The 16,751-nt window shown below is 37.7% G+C and overlaps 1 long non-coding RNA gene across 1 annotated transcript in view; it reads right to left on the bottom strand.

Moving 5' to 3' along the window:
* LOC141728857 (uncharacterized) overlaps nucleotides 1-11,386 on the bottom strand; it is a 48,059-nt gene extending 36,673 nt beyond the window's left edge. The window contains exon 1 of the long non-coding RNA XR_012580106.1: nucleotides 11,235-11,386. This is a non-coding gene — a long non-coding RNA (uncharacterized LOC141728857). The remainder of the gene's footprint in view (nucleotides 1-11,234) is intronic.
* Nucleotides 11,387-16,751: the final 5,365 nt, after the last annotated feature.

A 16,751-nucleotide genomic window follows, 5' to 3' on the forward strand; every position in this document is an offset into this window, starting at 1 on the left:
TAGTCTTCACTTAATAACCAACGTGCCTATAGAAGTTTTCTTGTTGCCCTTGCCATCCACGAAAGTCCAGGGTAGGGAGCTTGCTGGTCAAACTCCCTGCTCTCCTGAGTATCTTAGGAGGGTCTTCTGCTGTTTCAGTCTCCGTAGCCCCAGCTGCCCTTGATCTTCACATTCTCCACCAGCCCCTCCCTCCATGCTGGTGAGAAAAACGTCCAGCATAGCACCTCTACTTGTAGGCTCCTCTAGCACTTGGAAAAGGATTGGTTATGTCCCACTGTGTTGTTCCTTCAAGAACTATTGTTTAAGTCCCCCATGGGGACCAGGTCTTGTGAAGGTGGGGCCACTCCTACCTGTCCATGGAGGTCCTCATCCACTCAGCCTGCCTGGTCAGGCAGACTATAGCCTGTAGAGGACTCACCTACAGTATCTCTTGTCCCTGCTCTCCCTTTGATCCTCACTCACAAATTCTCAGTCAACTCTCCCATTCCCATGTGGAGCTTGAGGCCCTCCAGCTGCTCATTGATGGAGAAGGCAGCTCCATCCACTCATTACCCACACCTGTCCTTCCTAGAGAGCTGGATCCTTCCATTCTAGCACTACAGTCACAGGAGGCATCCCAGCATGTCTTCATGGTGCCAGAAATGTTATAGCCCTGCTATGGGTTTAAACTTATTTCTCAGAGCATGTTACTTGAGATGAAACACTGAACAACCAGTAATGACTTTAGGACTCCTTCAGTTGGACTGCCTTTGTGAATCTGGGTAGATGCAATAGTGTTTGGAGCAAGCTGAGATCTTGGTGTGACTTGTATGATGCCATACACATCTCTGTCTTCCACAGCCCTGGAGACCATATCTAAAAGATTCTAACATCATTAATTATGATTTTGATGTCTTTCTCATATGAACAAAATCAATGAGAAATTTGGTTTTGTTTTATTGCTTTTCGGTTTTTTTGTCTTAACCTAACCTACAGGGATAATTTTTCCTTTTCTTTTGCTGAGCAGAAGAGAAAATAGCCTTGATTTATTTTTTTTTTTTTTCTCATAACCTGAGAAATCCAGACACGGGCAGTATAGCCTAAAGATTTTTGTAATTTAAACCAACTGACAATGATCACTTCAGGAGTCATAGGTTCCCTGAAAATTGCCATAGTTTACTGACTGTCAGTTGCTTCTTTTACCTGTCTTAAGGTAGAAATTGCACTTAAGGAATTGCCAAAAGGGATTAATAAAGACTCAGTAATAAGCTCTGTATCACTGTGGCATTCCAAGCAGAGTATTTAGAGCAATTTAGTACTTAGCAACTTTTATTGTCTTCTCCAATAGAATGGAGAAGACAATAACCAGTAGGTCTACAGCTACTAATTTTGCTCCCAGAACTACAGTCCTATCTGATAGTATTGAGGGGTTGGGGTCTGCAGTGCCAGCAGCTGTGGAGAACCCAGACATTTGCCACCAGGTTTAATCAGCTGATATTTTTTGGATGTTTTTGATAAATATCCTGAGGCAATAGTTCGGAGTAGGCTAAACTTTTAGCTATTTTACTGTTAAACATCTTGTCCGAAGCATCCTTTTAGTGGGGGTCTCTCCCTTGCCTCTAGAAGTCATTTCAGAGGATTGAAGCTCCACTTTGTAGGATAGCTGCTAAGTCAAATGAATCTTCTTCTATGGCATCTCTCTCTCCCCCTTGCAACCAGAAAGGAGCTCCAGAAAAGAGGATTAATTGAAAGACCTCTATTGTAACTGGCTAAAATGTAGGGCAAAGAATTTCATGCAAAGTATCTCTCTATTTCAATACCAGGATTTTAAATGTCTCAGCTCCTATGTAAGCCTGCACTTTAACTTGGTGAAACTCAGATTTTAATTCAGTTTGAGCAGCAACTCTGGATTTGAAAATGAATTATTTACTTTGTGTATGTAAAGAAGGGGCCAATATCCAAATGATGCTACAAATCTGCTTTAAATAAACTCAGTTAAAAACCAGTAGCATGCCTAGAGTCTCTCTCTATCATTTTATATGAAGATGTGAAAAAGTTATTTAGATGAAATAAAGCTGCCTTCAGGCAGTTTTAATTTTCAACAGAACTGATTTGACTGATCACTATATTGCAGACAGCATGGCTCCTGGCTGCACGGCAGGGGTAGCATTTTTATGTAGATGAGCTGTTCTTGATTAATTTATTTGTGATAGAAAGCTCAGGTGGACCTCTGTAACACCAGTGTGGTCACTGCAATGGTCTAAACATGTACTCACATATCTGTTTGGTTTTTGTGTTTAACTGGGAGCAGCCCATGGAGAATATATTCTTCCTGCCCATGCGAAAGCTGAGGGATCTCTCCAAGGCCACGTTAGGAGTCTGGGGAAGCCTGGGAGCAGGAATGCTGTCCCCCCCAAATGCATCACTGCTGATGGACATTCAGCAGGACTTGGAGAAGATATCCCAGTTGTCTGTGTGCATTATTTTTTTTCTTTAAGGTGTATCACAAGTATTAATGCAATTGTAAGGAAAATACTCCTTGACAAACATTAATGGTCTTTTGGACTTTTCTAATGGAAAAGCCATCTTGACTTTTAAATTTATAAAATTTAAATTAAGTGTGCAAGACCTATTGGTTTCTATTGCAAATCTGGTATCATCCTTACCAAACCATCCTTATAGTTTGGCTGTGCTGCAGCATCCTTTCCAAGGATATTCCATGATATTACACAGACTTCCCTGTTTATTTAAAATTTATCTCTCAAGCTCCCTACCATGAAATGTATTGTTTTGGGGGTTATGTGGCAGGAATTCATGTGTGCCTCTGGATCCAGGTCATTAAATATTTAATCACTCCAGACTAATTTTGGTTTCATGAATTGTTTGCATGAAGCATGTAAGCAGCTCAGAGGTTGGCCAAGCCAAAAAAAAAATACAAAGACACATGAGGGATAGGAGTCAAAGAAAAGGGAAAGCAGGAGAATAATTGCTTCTGGAATAATTTTACAGTTTTAAGATAAGTTTTGAAAAAGTATTTCCTCATTTTCCCTCTCATTTATGTAACTGCACTCTCCACAATCATGAAGAAAAGCAGAAAACAACCCCGAACCCCCTAAGTTAGATGGTCTTGGCGCATAAAAATATCATCACTACTACTGAAAGAGAATATACCTTTTTATAGATACTTAGGCTTGTCATTTTTAAAGCCCTGGTCCTGTCAGGCAGTTGGATCACCTACAGGACAGGTGGAATTTAAACAAATAAATATCACATTGTTCAGAGTACATCTATTTATGACAGAAAGAAAGAAAAACACTTGGGTAGGTTCCCAAATATGATGAACAAATTAAGATACTCTTGGGTATATCCAACAGATGTTATCTGTAAATTTTATCTATACAAATGCAATATTAAAAGCTCAGTGGACTTTATCTTGCCTGGTATCATTGGCCACTACCCAGCAAAGCACTTACACATTGGTAATTTTAAGGACAGGGTGTCCTGGTTTCAAGCCACAATACCCAGCAGCACAGTGGAACAAGACAGTGATAAGCAGTTTGACAATACTATCCTGCTGCTTCTCAAAGACACCTGTATGCAGTTGATTCCAGCATATTATTTGACCAATAGGTATTGAAAACACACATAGATTATACATTTTCCCCCATTTTTTTAGTGCTAAACAAATAGCAAAATTGTTGTGCTCTCTACAGTCTAACAGCCAGATAAATAATAATTCACTTCTGAATATGTATTTGATAAAGAGAGCAGAGCAAAAGGGAGTGCTAATGTGCATCTGTTATGGCAATTTTTCATTGCCATAATTTTACAGAATAGGATTCCTCGAGATGCTGTCTGTGAATGTATCTTGAGTTCTTCCATCTTGTTAGGAAAGCATTATTAGATTTTCACATCTGTCATTTGCTTACCATATATGCCAGCAGTTACTATTATTTCCCCTTACCTTTTATGAAGTGAAAGGATACTTTTCCCATCCAGTTTCAACCCACACAACTAGGATAACAACAAGAAGGCACCCTACCACAACATTTTAATTCATTCCCAGAAAAACTCACATTTTAGAATATCTTCCCTTGGGTGTACAGAGGACAATGAAAGAGCCATGATCTTTCCAACCAGTATACAGCCCATGGATGGTAAGAGTTATTGGTGTTAAATGTATTAAAGAGAGAATTCATATGCCTAGAATCTTTAAGGGCTAACAAGACAGATGCTTGTATGACCTTTAGGCTTTAAGTTCTATAAGTCACATTAATAGTTCTTGTATTTAATGACTAACAAATAGCACAGTCTTAAACTCCCAGGGAGCAGTAATTCTTCCTTTGGTGAAAAGACACTGATTTGTCAAAAACCAGGACTATTAAATTAAACTTATTCTGTGAATAAACTGTATTTATTTACAGACATCTGTCTTAGTTTGCTGTATGTGACCCTATTAGATGTTTATTTTTACCATGGCCAGGTTCTCTCAGCACTATATCTTCAAGGGATCTTTCAAGAAGAGAGCATCTTTAAAAAGTCATAACTCTTTCTTTCCTTCTCTGCATGCTAGCACTCCTGGGGGGGGGGGGGGGGGGGCGCAGGGGGCAGGGGGGTGGGATTTACCCTGATGCCAGCTGGAAAAGGAAAAGCAACATTGACCAAGCAGTTATTAGGGTTATTGGAAATTTGGGATTTATTCATACGTGGCAATTTGGTACAATAGAACATTCCTTTTGTTTTGTGGACATCTGTGCAAGGTGAGCCAAAACCTAATGTAGTCTCCTGAGGGCTCTCCAGACAATTGCCACCTCTTTGTGCATGTGCTCGAACTTTTCCTTCTGGATAAAAGGAAAGTGAGAAAACAGGAGAAGATTGTTTTTGTGAAAAGTAGCTGGAAACTGAATGAGCAAGGGAAGAAAGCCACCCATGAGGGAAGCTTACAGGATTCCTTGCTTTAGATGCTAAAAGGGATTTGATGTTTTCTGTAACTGTTTCAGGTTTTCTTTAACTTCTTTAGCTTTAAACCATGAGGTCTAGGGATAATTTTTGTTTTCACTGCACTCTACTGTCTCAGGAAGAGGCTCCTTCACCTACAGCTATTTCTCAGTCTGGGAAATAATTAACCTTATTTGACTTTGCTACTGAATATGCCATCTATTTCCTACACTAGGAAATAGATGGCGTTATGACATCATCTTCAACTTGAGTATGCATAGTTTTAACAAAAGAATATGGTGAAAATTTCAACTTATTTTCTCTGTTTTTTCACCTTGTTCCAATAAAACTATTCATTCTATCTTTGATAATATTGAGCAACTTATTTTGAATGTCAGCAATCTCTTAGAAGATTGTGAGAGTGTTTTTATTCCATCTCTTCAATAGTATTCGTTAAAAAAAACGCATGCAAGTTGAGCTACTGGTTAGAGTGAAGCCGCAGAAAAACAGTGAAGAGAAGCCCATGGCCCCTACCTCGTGGTCCTGTCTTAGACTCTGCATTCAAATTCTATACACAATCCCTTTCCTAGTGAGACCTGAGTGGTGATTCTTATGTTGCTCTATGAATATCAGTTTTTAATTTTTCATAGGTCCATGGAAAGCCTCTGATACAAATATCTTTATAGCTGAATATGTAATGTTGCATATTAACTTAACTTAGTTGTAATTAGCTGAGGCAATGCCAATAAAAACTGAAACTGCAGAAAGTCTTTGCATAATTATTTAGTATTATCTACCTTGTGTTTTTCTAACTGCTACCTGTAGTATAATTAGTGGCATAGGCCATTAATAAATTCAAGGCCAAGTTATGTTATCTATCTTAAAAATAATAAGGAAATAAGTTAGAGGAATTGGAAATACCAGCAGGCAAAGCTCAATAGCCCTAATAGATTTAGTGATCTTTACCCCTGAGATAGGTTAGTATTCATCATGGTGCTATGATTGCTTCCTTAAATATTTTGTTTGCTTCTTGGAGGCACTTCAACAAGGTTCTATGAAGTCAGAAAAACTGTATACATACAGATGCTCCTCAGAAAGAAAAGACAAAACTGCTACTCCATTATATCCTACATACATGCCTTTAATTTTATGCTTAGATGTTTAATAACTTCCAACATGCTCCTGAATATTTATTTCCATAATGTTGTACATCCTGAAGCACAAACACATGAAGTACCAGAAAGCCCATTTATGTGTCTCTTCACACTGAGAAGGTTTCTTCTATTTCCATTTTAGCAAGATTTCTTTATCATGGGGGGCCCACTAAGAAAGAAATCAGGTAAAGAAAAGCCATAGCTTATACCATGTGACTGCCATATTTGAAGTAAAAACAAAAGTGTTGAACTTAATGTAAAACATTAAACACAAAGTAATCTGGAGAATAATTTCTATTTTCTCAGCTGAATTGAATGTAAGAACCTTCTGTGTGCATTAAAAAATTAGTTACAAATCACATTCATTCCACTTCTGTGCACCTTTGTGGAACTGACTCATAAAAGGTACAACATCTGAGCTCCCATGACTTTTGCAATTACAGCGTGCCAATGTTGAGCTGTCTGATAATGTGCACGCTTCTGCTGCCTGGCACGCACAGGGACACCAAGCTGAGCAGGGGCCATGAACTAGGACTGCTCACTGGCACCTGCTCATTGATTCTTGTCCTTCCAGAACCCTACACAGCCAGTATCCAAAATGTGTTTCCAGTAGCAAAGAACATAAAAGATACAACAGAATATTGTTTAACAAACAAATTTGAGGGAGTATAAAGTCTAGGCCTTAGCTTACGGGGTAAGAGATGTAGTCAGTAAGTCACCAAGAATAGAAAAATCTTCTGACCTTTTTCTTCTGTATAAATTTTCATACAAAAGTCAGTTGTAACCAATGCTCAATAAATGGCAATTATAAAGGGTATGGGAAGCAATCCAGAATAGAAAAAGAACAGGTGAAGAACCTTTGAACAGATATGATGGACTCAGACCAGGGATAATTTATTGAATTGTGCTCTTGAATATTTCAGGAATTCACATGAAACAATTTCTGAATAATCACTTCCTTGTGAGAAAGTACACAGCAAGGTCTAACATGAGTAAATAATGAGCAACTAAATGTGTCAGGCTCACTTGGATGCACAGAATGCTATTTTAGCAATCAAATAACCAATTTTAAATATTTAGATGATAATAACTTGGTAAGAAACAGCCAACACTAGTTTGTCAAAAGCCAGTCCATGCCAGAAAAAGCAACATCTTCTCTGACTATGCAGCAAGACTGGTCTAGTAAATTAAGAAGCAATAAAAGTAATGTATCTTAGGTTTAGTAAGGGTTTTGTTTCACTGCATTCTCCTAAGTAATTTATAGTGATAGGACCTACAAGAAAGTTACATGGTGTAGGTATAACACATATATAATGTGTCCAAAATCTGTGCTTAAAAAACAAGTGGAGGCATATATCTAGTAGATATATATCTTTGAGAAAATTTTGGTTCTGGATTCCTGTAGCATTTAGATTTAGATTTAGATAATGTGTAAGGGACTGCTATAATGAAGCCTACAGGTAACAGAAATGTTTTGTGGGTTGTGGTCTGTTTAGAGACGGATTTAGAATTCCAAACTGTGTAGCTAAATTGAGTAAGTATTTTGAAATGCAATCAAAGCTCCACTTGGTCTTGAAAATTTCCAGGGATGAAACATCCACAGCTTCTCTGCACAGCTTCAGTGTCCCACCACCCTCTTGATAAAGACTTTCTTCCTTATATCCAATGTAATTCTCCCCTCCTTCAGTTGAAATCATTGCCCTTTGTCAGCAAGGTTACTCTAAATCCATTCATCCCCCAGTTTGTATTGATATTGGGATTTGCTCCAATCCAGGAGCAGCACCTTGCTCTTGGCCTTGTAGAACTTGGTGAGGATAAAGATTTCCTGAAGGTTCCCCATGAAGGATTCCAATGAAATCAACTTAATGAAGTTAAGGACTTCTTACCTGGACACAGGTAGGATTGAAAAAGTCCAGGGTCTGCAGTGGTTCATAAGCAGAGAAATATGCTTCACCAAAAGGAATTAAAAAATGGCATAAACTGCCATTTCGGGATGTAGAAAAGGAGTGTGGATTACTGAACTCAGAGCTGATGGGGCTTTATCTAGATTTATCAGGAATGCCTGCCTATATATGATTGAACCCTAAAAGGCCTCCACCTCTGTGGCACCTGGGTTTGGAAGAGATGTGAATACAGTGCAAAATGTCCAGAAAAGCATAAACAAATGAACAAAATTTAAAAAAAATAAATATTAATAAATACTCAAGTGATTTAGAAATTGAAAACTGCCTAATGATGAAGAACCCACTAGGCAGATGTCCCATTGAAAACTTTCCTCTGTCAGATAAATACTTACATTTGCTTAAAACATACATAACTTTTTGAACATAAGACTTTTCCACACCAAATTTTTTTCAATATTTCTGGGCATCTGGGAACTTAGGATACTGAACTTCACACAGGACATGCTGCTTCTATATACAGATAATTACATGAGCAGTAACACTTGTCAGACTCATCTACTGGGTAAAGTATAAGTTGTCCCTGTGCTGATCTACCCATGACTGGCCACTGGCATCATGCTCAGGAACTTACAGAAACATCTTGGTTCTTTCAGTCTAGAGAGCTGAAGTCTGAATAAGTGACAGAATGGCAGCTAAAATGTTTAACACAGACGCAAAAGAAACCATTACAAGGAGCATTGATCAATTGGTCACCACATCCTCTGGTTCCAGCTGAGACATGACTAATTGATGTGAGAAAAAATTAAATGCTATGTCATGGACTGGAATCTGTATTATACAACTTCCCGTGCTACCAGAGTCTTCTTTCCTGAACTCAAGTAGATGAACTTGGCATTCATCTGAATGGAGTTCTCTTTTCTCATTACCTTTTTGGTGGAATTATTTTCCAGCTGGAGCAGTACTTCCTGAAGTTAATAGCAACCTTATCACATGCAAATACTAATATGTTAACCAAATTAAAAATGTTTAATTATTTTGCCGTGCTTTTTGCATTTACAAGTATTGTTAATACAAGTTCATTACTTGTATTAACATGTATCTTGGCTATAATCAAAATTGCAAAGACTATTTATTGTCTTAATTAGTACCTACAAAAACATTTTGCAATTGCTATGGTTTGAGGTATTAGTAGACACAGGAAAACATGTGAAAATGCCCAAACCAGTTTCACATTCCAACTGATATTTAGTTACTTTCACAATTAAGATAGAAGCCAATATAATGCTAGCAATTTATTGCTTGGTCCTGCTGAAAGTCATTATTTTATCCTGGGGGAGTGCATATCTTGGGAAACAGTTCTATTTAATTTGCAACCATAATCAAGTGATGTGATTTTATTTATGTATGAATTTTATTTACAAATGGATTTCAGCAGGATGTGGCTCACAGCCTTGGGTAATCACACTGCAAGGGCTTACAGCTATTCTTAAAAGTAAAATGAGTGGGATTTTCTATAGTTCTGATCTACATAGCTCAAACCTTTCATTAATGTTGTCTGTCACCAGTCTCTGAAAATGTTTTTTACTTTCATTTGCTTTGTTAGCCTAAAAGAACACTCATAATTTTGCTAGGGCCCTACACAATACAGTAGCTAGCTGTAATTAGTACTATTGTTTTCTTTTAGTATTTTTTTGCTTTTCTGCTAACGCTGCTTACTTTTCAGGAAAACAGCTCAACGGCTTCCAATCAGAGATAGCTTCATATTTCCACATTTCCCAGATGTGGGCCAGGAAGAAGACCCAAGATGTGCTGAGGGGGTATGCATTCTACAGTTGTAGAAACTGAACCAAGTTGAGGATGCCTCCTTGGACTGCAAGCTTCTTGTGTGGGTATCTACTGTCAGAAGAGACCTTTGAGAACAATCTGAGGAGCTGTGCTCCCAGGTGACAGTGCAAGGTAAAATCCATGGGAAGAGGTTGGATTAGGGTCCAACTAACATCTAGCTGCCTTTGGTTGTGACACAGTTTGAGGGAGTATTATAGAAACAAAACCTGTTTGGTTGGACCAAGTTCATCTGTCTGCTACTGCACTTTTTCACCTTTGAAGGGGAATAAGAACAAATGGAAGTTTCCATCTTGGATTAGTTAGGAGGAGATTTAGGTTTCCTGTGATTTAGTCCAATCACAGCTGTGAAGCAGAAAACTCCTAAGCTCCTGGCAGCTTCATATAATGACCTTCATTGACCTTGTCAACATAATGAATAACACAACCTATTTCCTCTTTGTGTTCTGTAAAATCATACTGTAACTGCAATACAACTTGAGAATAAGGAGGGAGGTGGCTGCAAGAGGGCACTGGCAGTTCAGCTTTAGTTATAAGGCTTTAATCTTACTTCACTATCACATAAAGAGGATTACAGACCAATTTCAAGAGTGGCTTTCAAAAATGTCACCCTTGAGGTACTGCCTAGGCCATGTATTCAATAGTTGCTACACTGAAAATATGCAGTGTAACTAGGAAAGTGTTAAAGGTTTATTGGAATTGAAGGATTGTTCTTAATGGGTGCAAAACTCCATCTGTTTTCGCAGTGAGAACAGTAAAAATTACAGTACTATCTATGCCATCCACTTCCTTCTCCTCTGATGCATTATAATAACATCTAAAGAAAGAACTAGCCACCACATGGTTTTCTATATTACGCAAACTGAACTTTTCAAATCCATGAAGAATGTCAGGAGAAGTTGTCAGTCTTGTACATGGATCATTACCAGTTTTGAAAGGTGAGACTCAGAACTGCAGATTGTAGGTTAGCTTCTCTCTCTCTCTCTCTCTCCCTCTCTCTTCCTTCCTCTTCTTATTCTTTGCTTCCATGCTCTTCTCATTTATTTTCTATTCTTCATCTCTTCCTTTTATTTCTTTGTAATAAGAGACAGAACTTTTCAAGATAACTTAAGGGGGAAATTGTTCAGAGAAATCGTCTAGGAAAGCAGAAAACGCTTTTTCCATTTGTTATGTATTCAAGGAAGTGCTACAAAATACAAGAGATTTAAACGTTGTTTACTTCTCCTGAGACAAGTCATAAAAACTATCAAATGCTTATGGCTTAGTTATTCCAGACTGACTTAGCCTAAGATGCTAATGTTTTTTAGCTTTAGTACATATGCTTGCTTTGCTATCTATGCTCATGATAAGCACATGTGAAGATGGACATCATATAGTGTAGCATAAATTAAAATATTCAGGATTAAGAAAACCTTACCTCATTGATGCTCTGTGTACCACAAAGATCTTGTCTCTTAGCCTGTTGAATTATATTGTTGTAGATCCCACTTATAATAGAAAGACTTTCATTTTTAAAGTAAACACCTGGCCTGGAAAACCAGCTCTCTTTATTTTAGGCCTTGACACTTTTTCTTTTTTTTTTTTTTTTCTTTGCATGATTACTTAAAATTATATTCAAAGAAAAATCAGTGAATCAGCCTGCCTGCTTGCTTAGTCTGGAAATATTAAACAACTCTCTTAGATTTTTCAAATTGATTCCTAATTTAGACATCTATGAATGTCACTGTGCCTGTATCTCTCTGTGGGGTATGAGACGAGAATCCAGCTACAGCAAAACATTCCTATCCTCAGCCTCCCATGGTGAGAGTCTCCCCTGTGCCTTGGAGGGGGCACCAGTGTGAGACAGCAGAGGTGTGACTGTGCTCCAGCCACAGACCCAGAGCTTCCCCTCACAGCTCATTGCCCAGGCTATTTACTTCACGCTCTATTTTTGGGGATCAGGAATTTTTCTCTGCTGGCCCTAAGGTCTGCCAGAAAAAGGCTGATCCTGGTAACACTGGTCTCTCTTGAGATGTAAAAGATGTGGGTTCAAATTAGTCAGCATTTAAGGAAGGGTCACAAAAAGTTTTCATTCTTACTGTGTTGTTAAAGAATGTTGGAGGATGAAAATAGAAATCTCTATGGGAAGGAAACAAGATGCACAAAAATGCCCTGCAGCATTCTTGGATTGATGCGCGAGGACAAGAGTTTCAGGACCATGCTTTTAACTAGAATTTTATTTTAGATAGTTTTGGGTGCATCAGTTTGCTAATTCTTTAGACTTCTTGTGTACCTTTTATCCTACATCTTGTACAGAGATTTTGCAAACTTAGGTCAGCAATCTGAAATTTTGACTCAAGTTTTCACATTTGCCACAACTGAAGATGGCAGAATCGGAGGCCCTGCCCTGAAAGATGACCAAATTAAATTCTTGGAAGTGACTCTTCCTGCTATCCTTGTGGGTCTGCTCCAGCATCCTAACCTAAATTGGTTATTCTTGAATCAGAAACAAGGTGCTGAAGAGCTATTTTTTATAGGTATATGCCTTGCTTTCTGACCTTCTAATTTCTTGTTAATCCCAAATATGTTTGAGACTGTGATATATTTATTCTGTGTTTGTACAGGAATATGGCGGAGAGCAGATTTTTACAACTGCTTTTCAAAGCTGAAAGATCTTTCTCTTTTAAAAATTATTTTAAAAGTGGACTTTTTCAATAACCAGCTAATTTAAATTATTCTTAGCAATTATTTTCCTCTGCCATGTGTATGAAGAGTTGGTCTATAACAATAAAAAAGATTTAAGAAATCTCAGGCACTTTTATTGACAAATAGCTTTTCTTTGCAGATCACAACTTTAGCTCTTGTAAGTGATAAACATGTTGGACTGAGCAGCATTCAGAAAACATTTATTTTAAAAACACTAGATTTGTATTGTAAAGTAAAATTGTGCAGAAATTGAACATTGTGCAGGTAAAATAACATACATAAACTTCCAAACACAAAAGGCAAAAGTGTTAGGGAATAGCACTGACAAGAATTCAGTTCAAGTGATTGTTAAAACCATAAACCATCAAATGAAGTTTGCAGAGACAAAGAACTAAGCTGATAACTGAAATTACAATTTCTGACTAATAGCTGCAAAGTGATCTGATATATGTGCAGGCCTGACCTCTGGGGGATGTCCTCAGGTGCTCTGGGGTGCCACCACCACAGAAAGCAGCATCCTGCTGTGGGCTGCCAAGGGCAGGGCAGGAGACAGGGCAGGACTAAACTTCTGGACATCTAAAGGCTCACTAGAAGCCTTCCAGTCCTGCCAGCAGCTGCACATATCATGCAAGAGTATTTTTGTTGTTGTTGCAAGGTGGTTTCGTATCCACAAGTAATCAAAGAGTTGTTAAAATCCAGGGTATTTTTTGCTACTCTCTTCCTGAGCTGCTGTGCTGCACTGCTCTTCAGTGAGCCCTTGAGCTATAGGCTGGTTGATTTTAAACAAGCTAGACCTGGCAGTCAACAAACACAGTCATTTCATTTTAAAAGTACATAAAGGGGTTTATGCTGCAAGATTGATCTGATTGCCTGATTGTAAAACAGAAAAGCCAAGAAGATATTTCCAGGGTACACATGGTTTGTGGTTTCTGCTAATGTGAATGCACATCTTCCAAAATAAAGTGAAAATACACTAAATATACCATGACCATAGAAAGGGAGAACATATCCCCAGTGAAGTACATAGCAAAAGCTCCTTCTAATTCATCAGGAATGGGATCACAAATATTTAGTAAGTCACAAATATTACTTATGCGCTATTAAAGTAAACTGATTAGACTCATCTGATTCAAAGAAAAAAAACTAACACCTTTTATATGGAAATTAGGAACAAAGCAACTTACAAATAGTTAATGTCATCATATAATAATCAACTCTTAAAACAATTATAGGTGCATTCCCACCATTTGTCCTAATACAAATTCTGGTCAAAGTAAGGAATATAATAGCAACATATGAAGAGTGTGTTTCTGCTGGTGATCGGCATAGTGATCTGTGCCTGCAGTCCAAGCTAAATCCACTCCTTGTGTACCAAGATCGCCACACTCTGAATTTCTTTTTCTTCCATTTCAATGCTCTCAGGTGGGGAATAAAATATTTATATTAATCCCTGCACTGCAGGGTTGTTAATTTTTACTTAAAACCTTCCTAAAAGCTTTAAAAATAAGTTAATAATAATAACAAATAATCTCAAACATTGAGTCTGACCCATTCCTTAAACTTCTAGCAAAACAAGTTAATAATCCTGCTGAGAACCTACTTTCCCAGTACCACCAACCTGATTTTTCATGACTGCCTTACTTGCAAGATAGAGTCTCCAAAACCAACATGTTTAATTGTTTACTTTCGTCATTAACTTAGCACATTATGACACAATTAAGATGCTGGTTGCTGAAAGTTAGTTTATATATAATTCTGTGTTTCATTTTAACAAATTACAAAAACATGAGGTCCAAGAGATGACCGGCTTTACAAAACTCTCCCTTGTCTCTTTGTATATTATCCACTGCATACACTAATTTTAGTGAAAATAGTTTTTAAAAAATGCATCCTTCATGAAAAATTTTATTATTTTTGCCTGTTTACTAAGATACTTGACCATAATTTCTTCCCTGAAAAAATAACTTAGGGAAATTCTGTGGTCTGAATTATGATGGTTCAGACATGACAGGCCTTTGTTGTCATACTGATTTTATGAATAATACAGAAAGTAAAGAAAATGAACAGCTGAAAATCAACCAGCACAAACAGCTTCAGCTTTACTGAAAACTGTATCACTTCTTATGGTTGATAGCTTCTCAAGAGTACTCTTGACTGGTGCAAAATGGTTATTTTCTTCCATGAAGATATGTAACTTGAAGAGAGAATACTGGTGTCAAAGCCTGATTTAAAGGAGAAGTGCATTCATGGACCTGTAGACCTCATTGTCATACTCAAGGCTGAGGTTATAACCAATTGTAGCCAATTCTGTTTTGGGAAAGTTAATAAAAGTCGGGGGCAGTTCAGAAGAAGTTAACAGATATCCTTTGGCTATACAGCAGTTGCCACATGATTGTAAGGCTTTGCAGATCAGACCTGTGGAGATTAAAAATACAACATCCAGTGGGAGTGGTGAACATAAAGCCACAAAGAGGACTGTCTTCTCTATTTCATGGTCCATTAAAAAGTAAAAGGACCCCACTTTTACTAACAGAAAAGTATCAATCCCAAATAAAAGGGAGAATAATGAGTCTGTTAACCTGAAATAAATATGTTTGCTTATTTGTTTAAAGGTAAAATATTTCACCACAAAGCCAGTAAAGCACTGGAGAACATTGGTCAGGGAAATTGTGCATGTTGAGTTTCATGTTGGAGAGTTTCAAGATGACTAGACAAATCCCTGACCAACCTGGTCTGAACAGAATAATAACTTTGCTTTGAGCAAGACTGGATGCTTCTGAGATCCCTTCCACTTGAAATACTGTGATTCACTGTTTCCACTGCTCTTGAATAATTGGAAAATTACTGACAAAATTGGAAAGTGATACCTTAAATTAAGTAAGAGCACTCTTTGCTGGTCTTCCTCTCTGTGCCTTCAGGACCAAAGGTCAGAACAAGCCATGAGCTCCTGCACCGCACATGCTCATGGTAAAATACCATATGATATATTCCAGGATTTGTATCTTGGATTAGTTACTTGTATCAGCATTTCCCTCGGGTACCTGACTTCATTTAGCCAAGCATTGTATATCTGTACTGATGATCATTACTACAGGGGATCAATAAGCAAAGCATTATTTTTATAGTGGCAGCTCCTGGTTGCCCCAGTGATGGTCATTGTCCTATTTTGCCACTGCATAAAAAAATTGTGACAGCAGCCTCAATCAGGCTTAAAAGCATGGTGTCATGCACCAATACTTACTTCAATACTTACACAGAATCATTAATTAAGAAAAAGTGCTTTTTTAATAATTCACTGCAGCTGAACCTGCAACTTATAGTTACAGGTAACAAGCTACATATACAAGGTTATACACTGCATTCTGGCATTGCAGAAGTCATGACTGATATCTCTAAATATGCAGTACCAAAAACAAATGTAAACCTTTAATCAAAAACCAACAGCATTTTTTGGTTGTTGTTAGGAAAATGGACAGAATCTTTAAAAGACAGATTGATGTTTACAGCTATCATTTGGATGCCCCAAGGCATGATCCAATCTAAATACACGCAGCTTTCATTCAGACTACATTCAGACTACATGCTCTTTACAAATTATTACAGATCTTCACAATGGGTAAAGATATAGTCTTTATGGTGAAAAATATGTAACAACCAAGAACATCATTATTTGGGGATATCTTTGAACTCCAACTTACATTCTGACCATATTACACTATTTTGTTTAGACAATTACAATAGTTACACAGTATAGTAACCTTAAACTGCCACCTGTCCTGCAGATATCATGAGCCTCCTGGTGAAGATTCACTTGGTTGACAGATTGACTGTTAAATCTTCAGCGCTGTCTTATGGTTTCATTCCTCAAGGAGATATATCTACTTTTGGCAAAGAGATACGATGATAACTTGTACAGATCAACTCAGATCAATCAATATTCTCTATACAGAGAAATATATATTTTTTTCTTTTACAAAAGCAACAATGTATTTTAGTGAAATCCTGGGAGGATGTAGCATAAACATTTGCTTAAGTATGCATTCTCCTTCCAGGTTACAAGGTGCTTAATAGATAAAGTGCTGTGAAGCGGTCATGCTGCTCTTCTCCATTTTTTGTGCATTTTTGACTGGTCTGTAAACTATGGGTTCAAGACAGTCCCCTCCCTGATCTTTTGTTCGTGATCAACACTGTTTTAAACAAAGCTTGAATCTAGAAAACAGAAAACCAACAAGCTCTCTGACAACTCCCA

The sequence above is a fragment of the Zonotrichia albicollis genome, chromosome 4, assembly GCF_047830755.1.
Source record: "Zonotrichia albicollis isolate bZonAlb1 chromosome 4, bZonAlb1.hap1, whole genome shotgun sequence".
Classification (NCBI taxonomy): domain Eukaryota; kingdom Metazoa; phylum Chordata; class Aves; order Passeriformes; family Passerellidae; genus Zonotrichia; species Zonotrichia albicollis.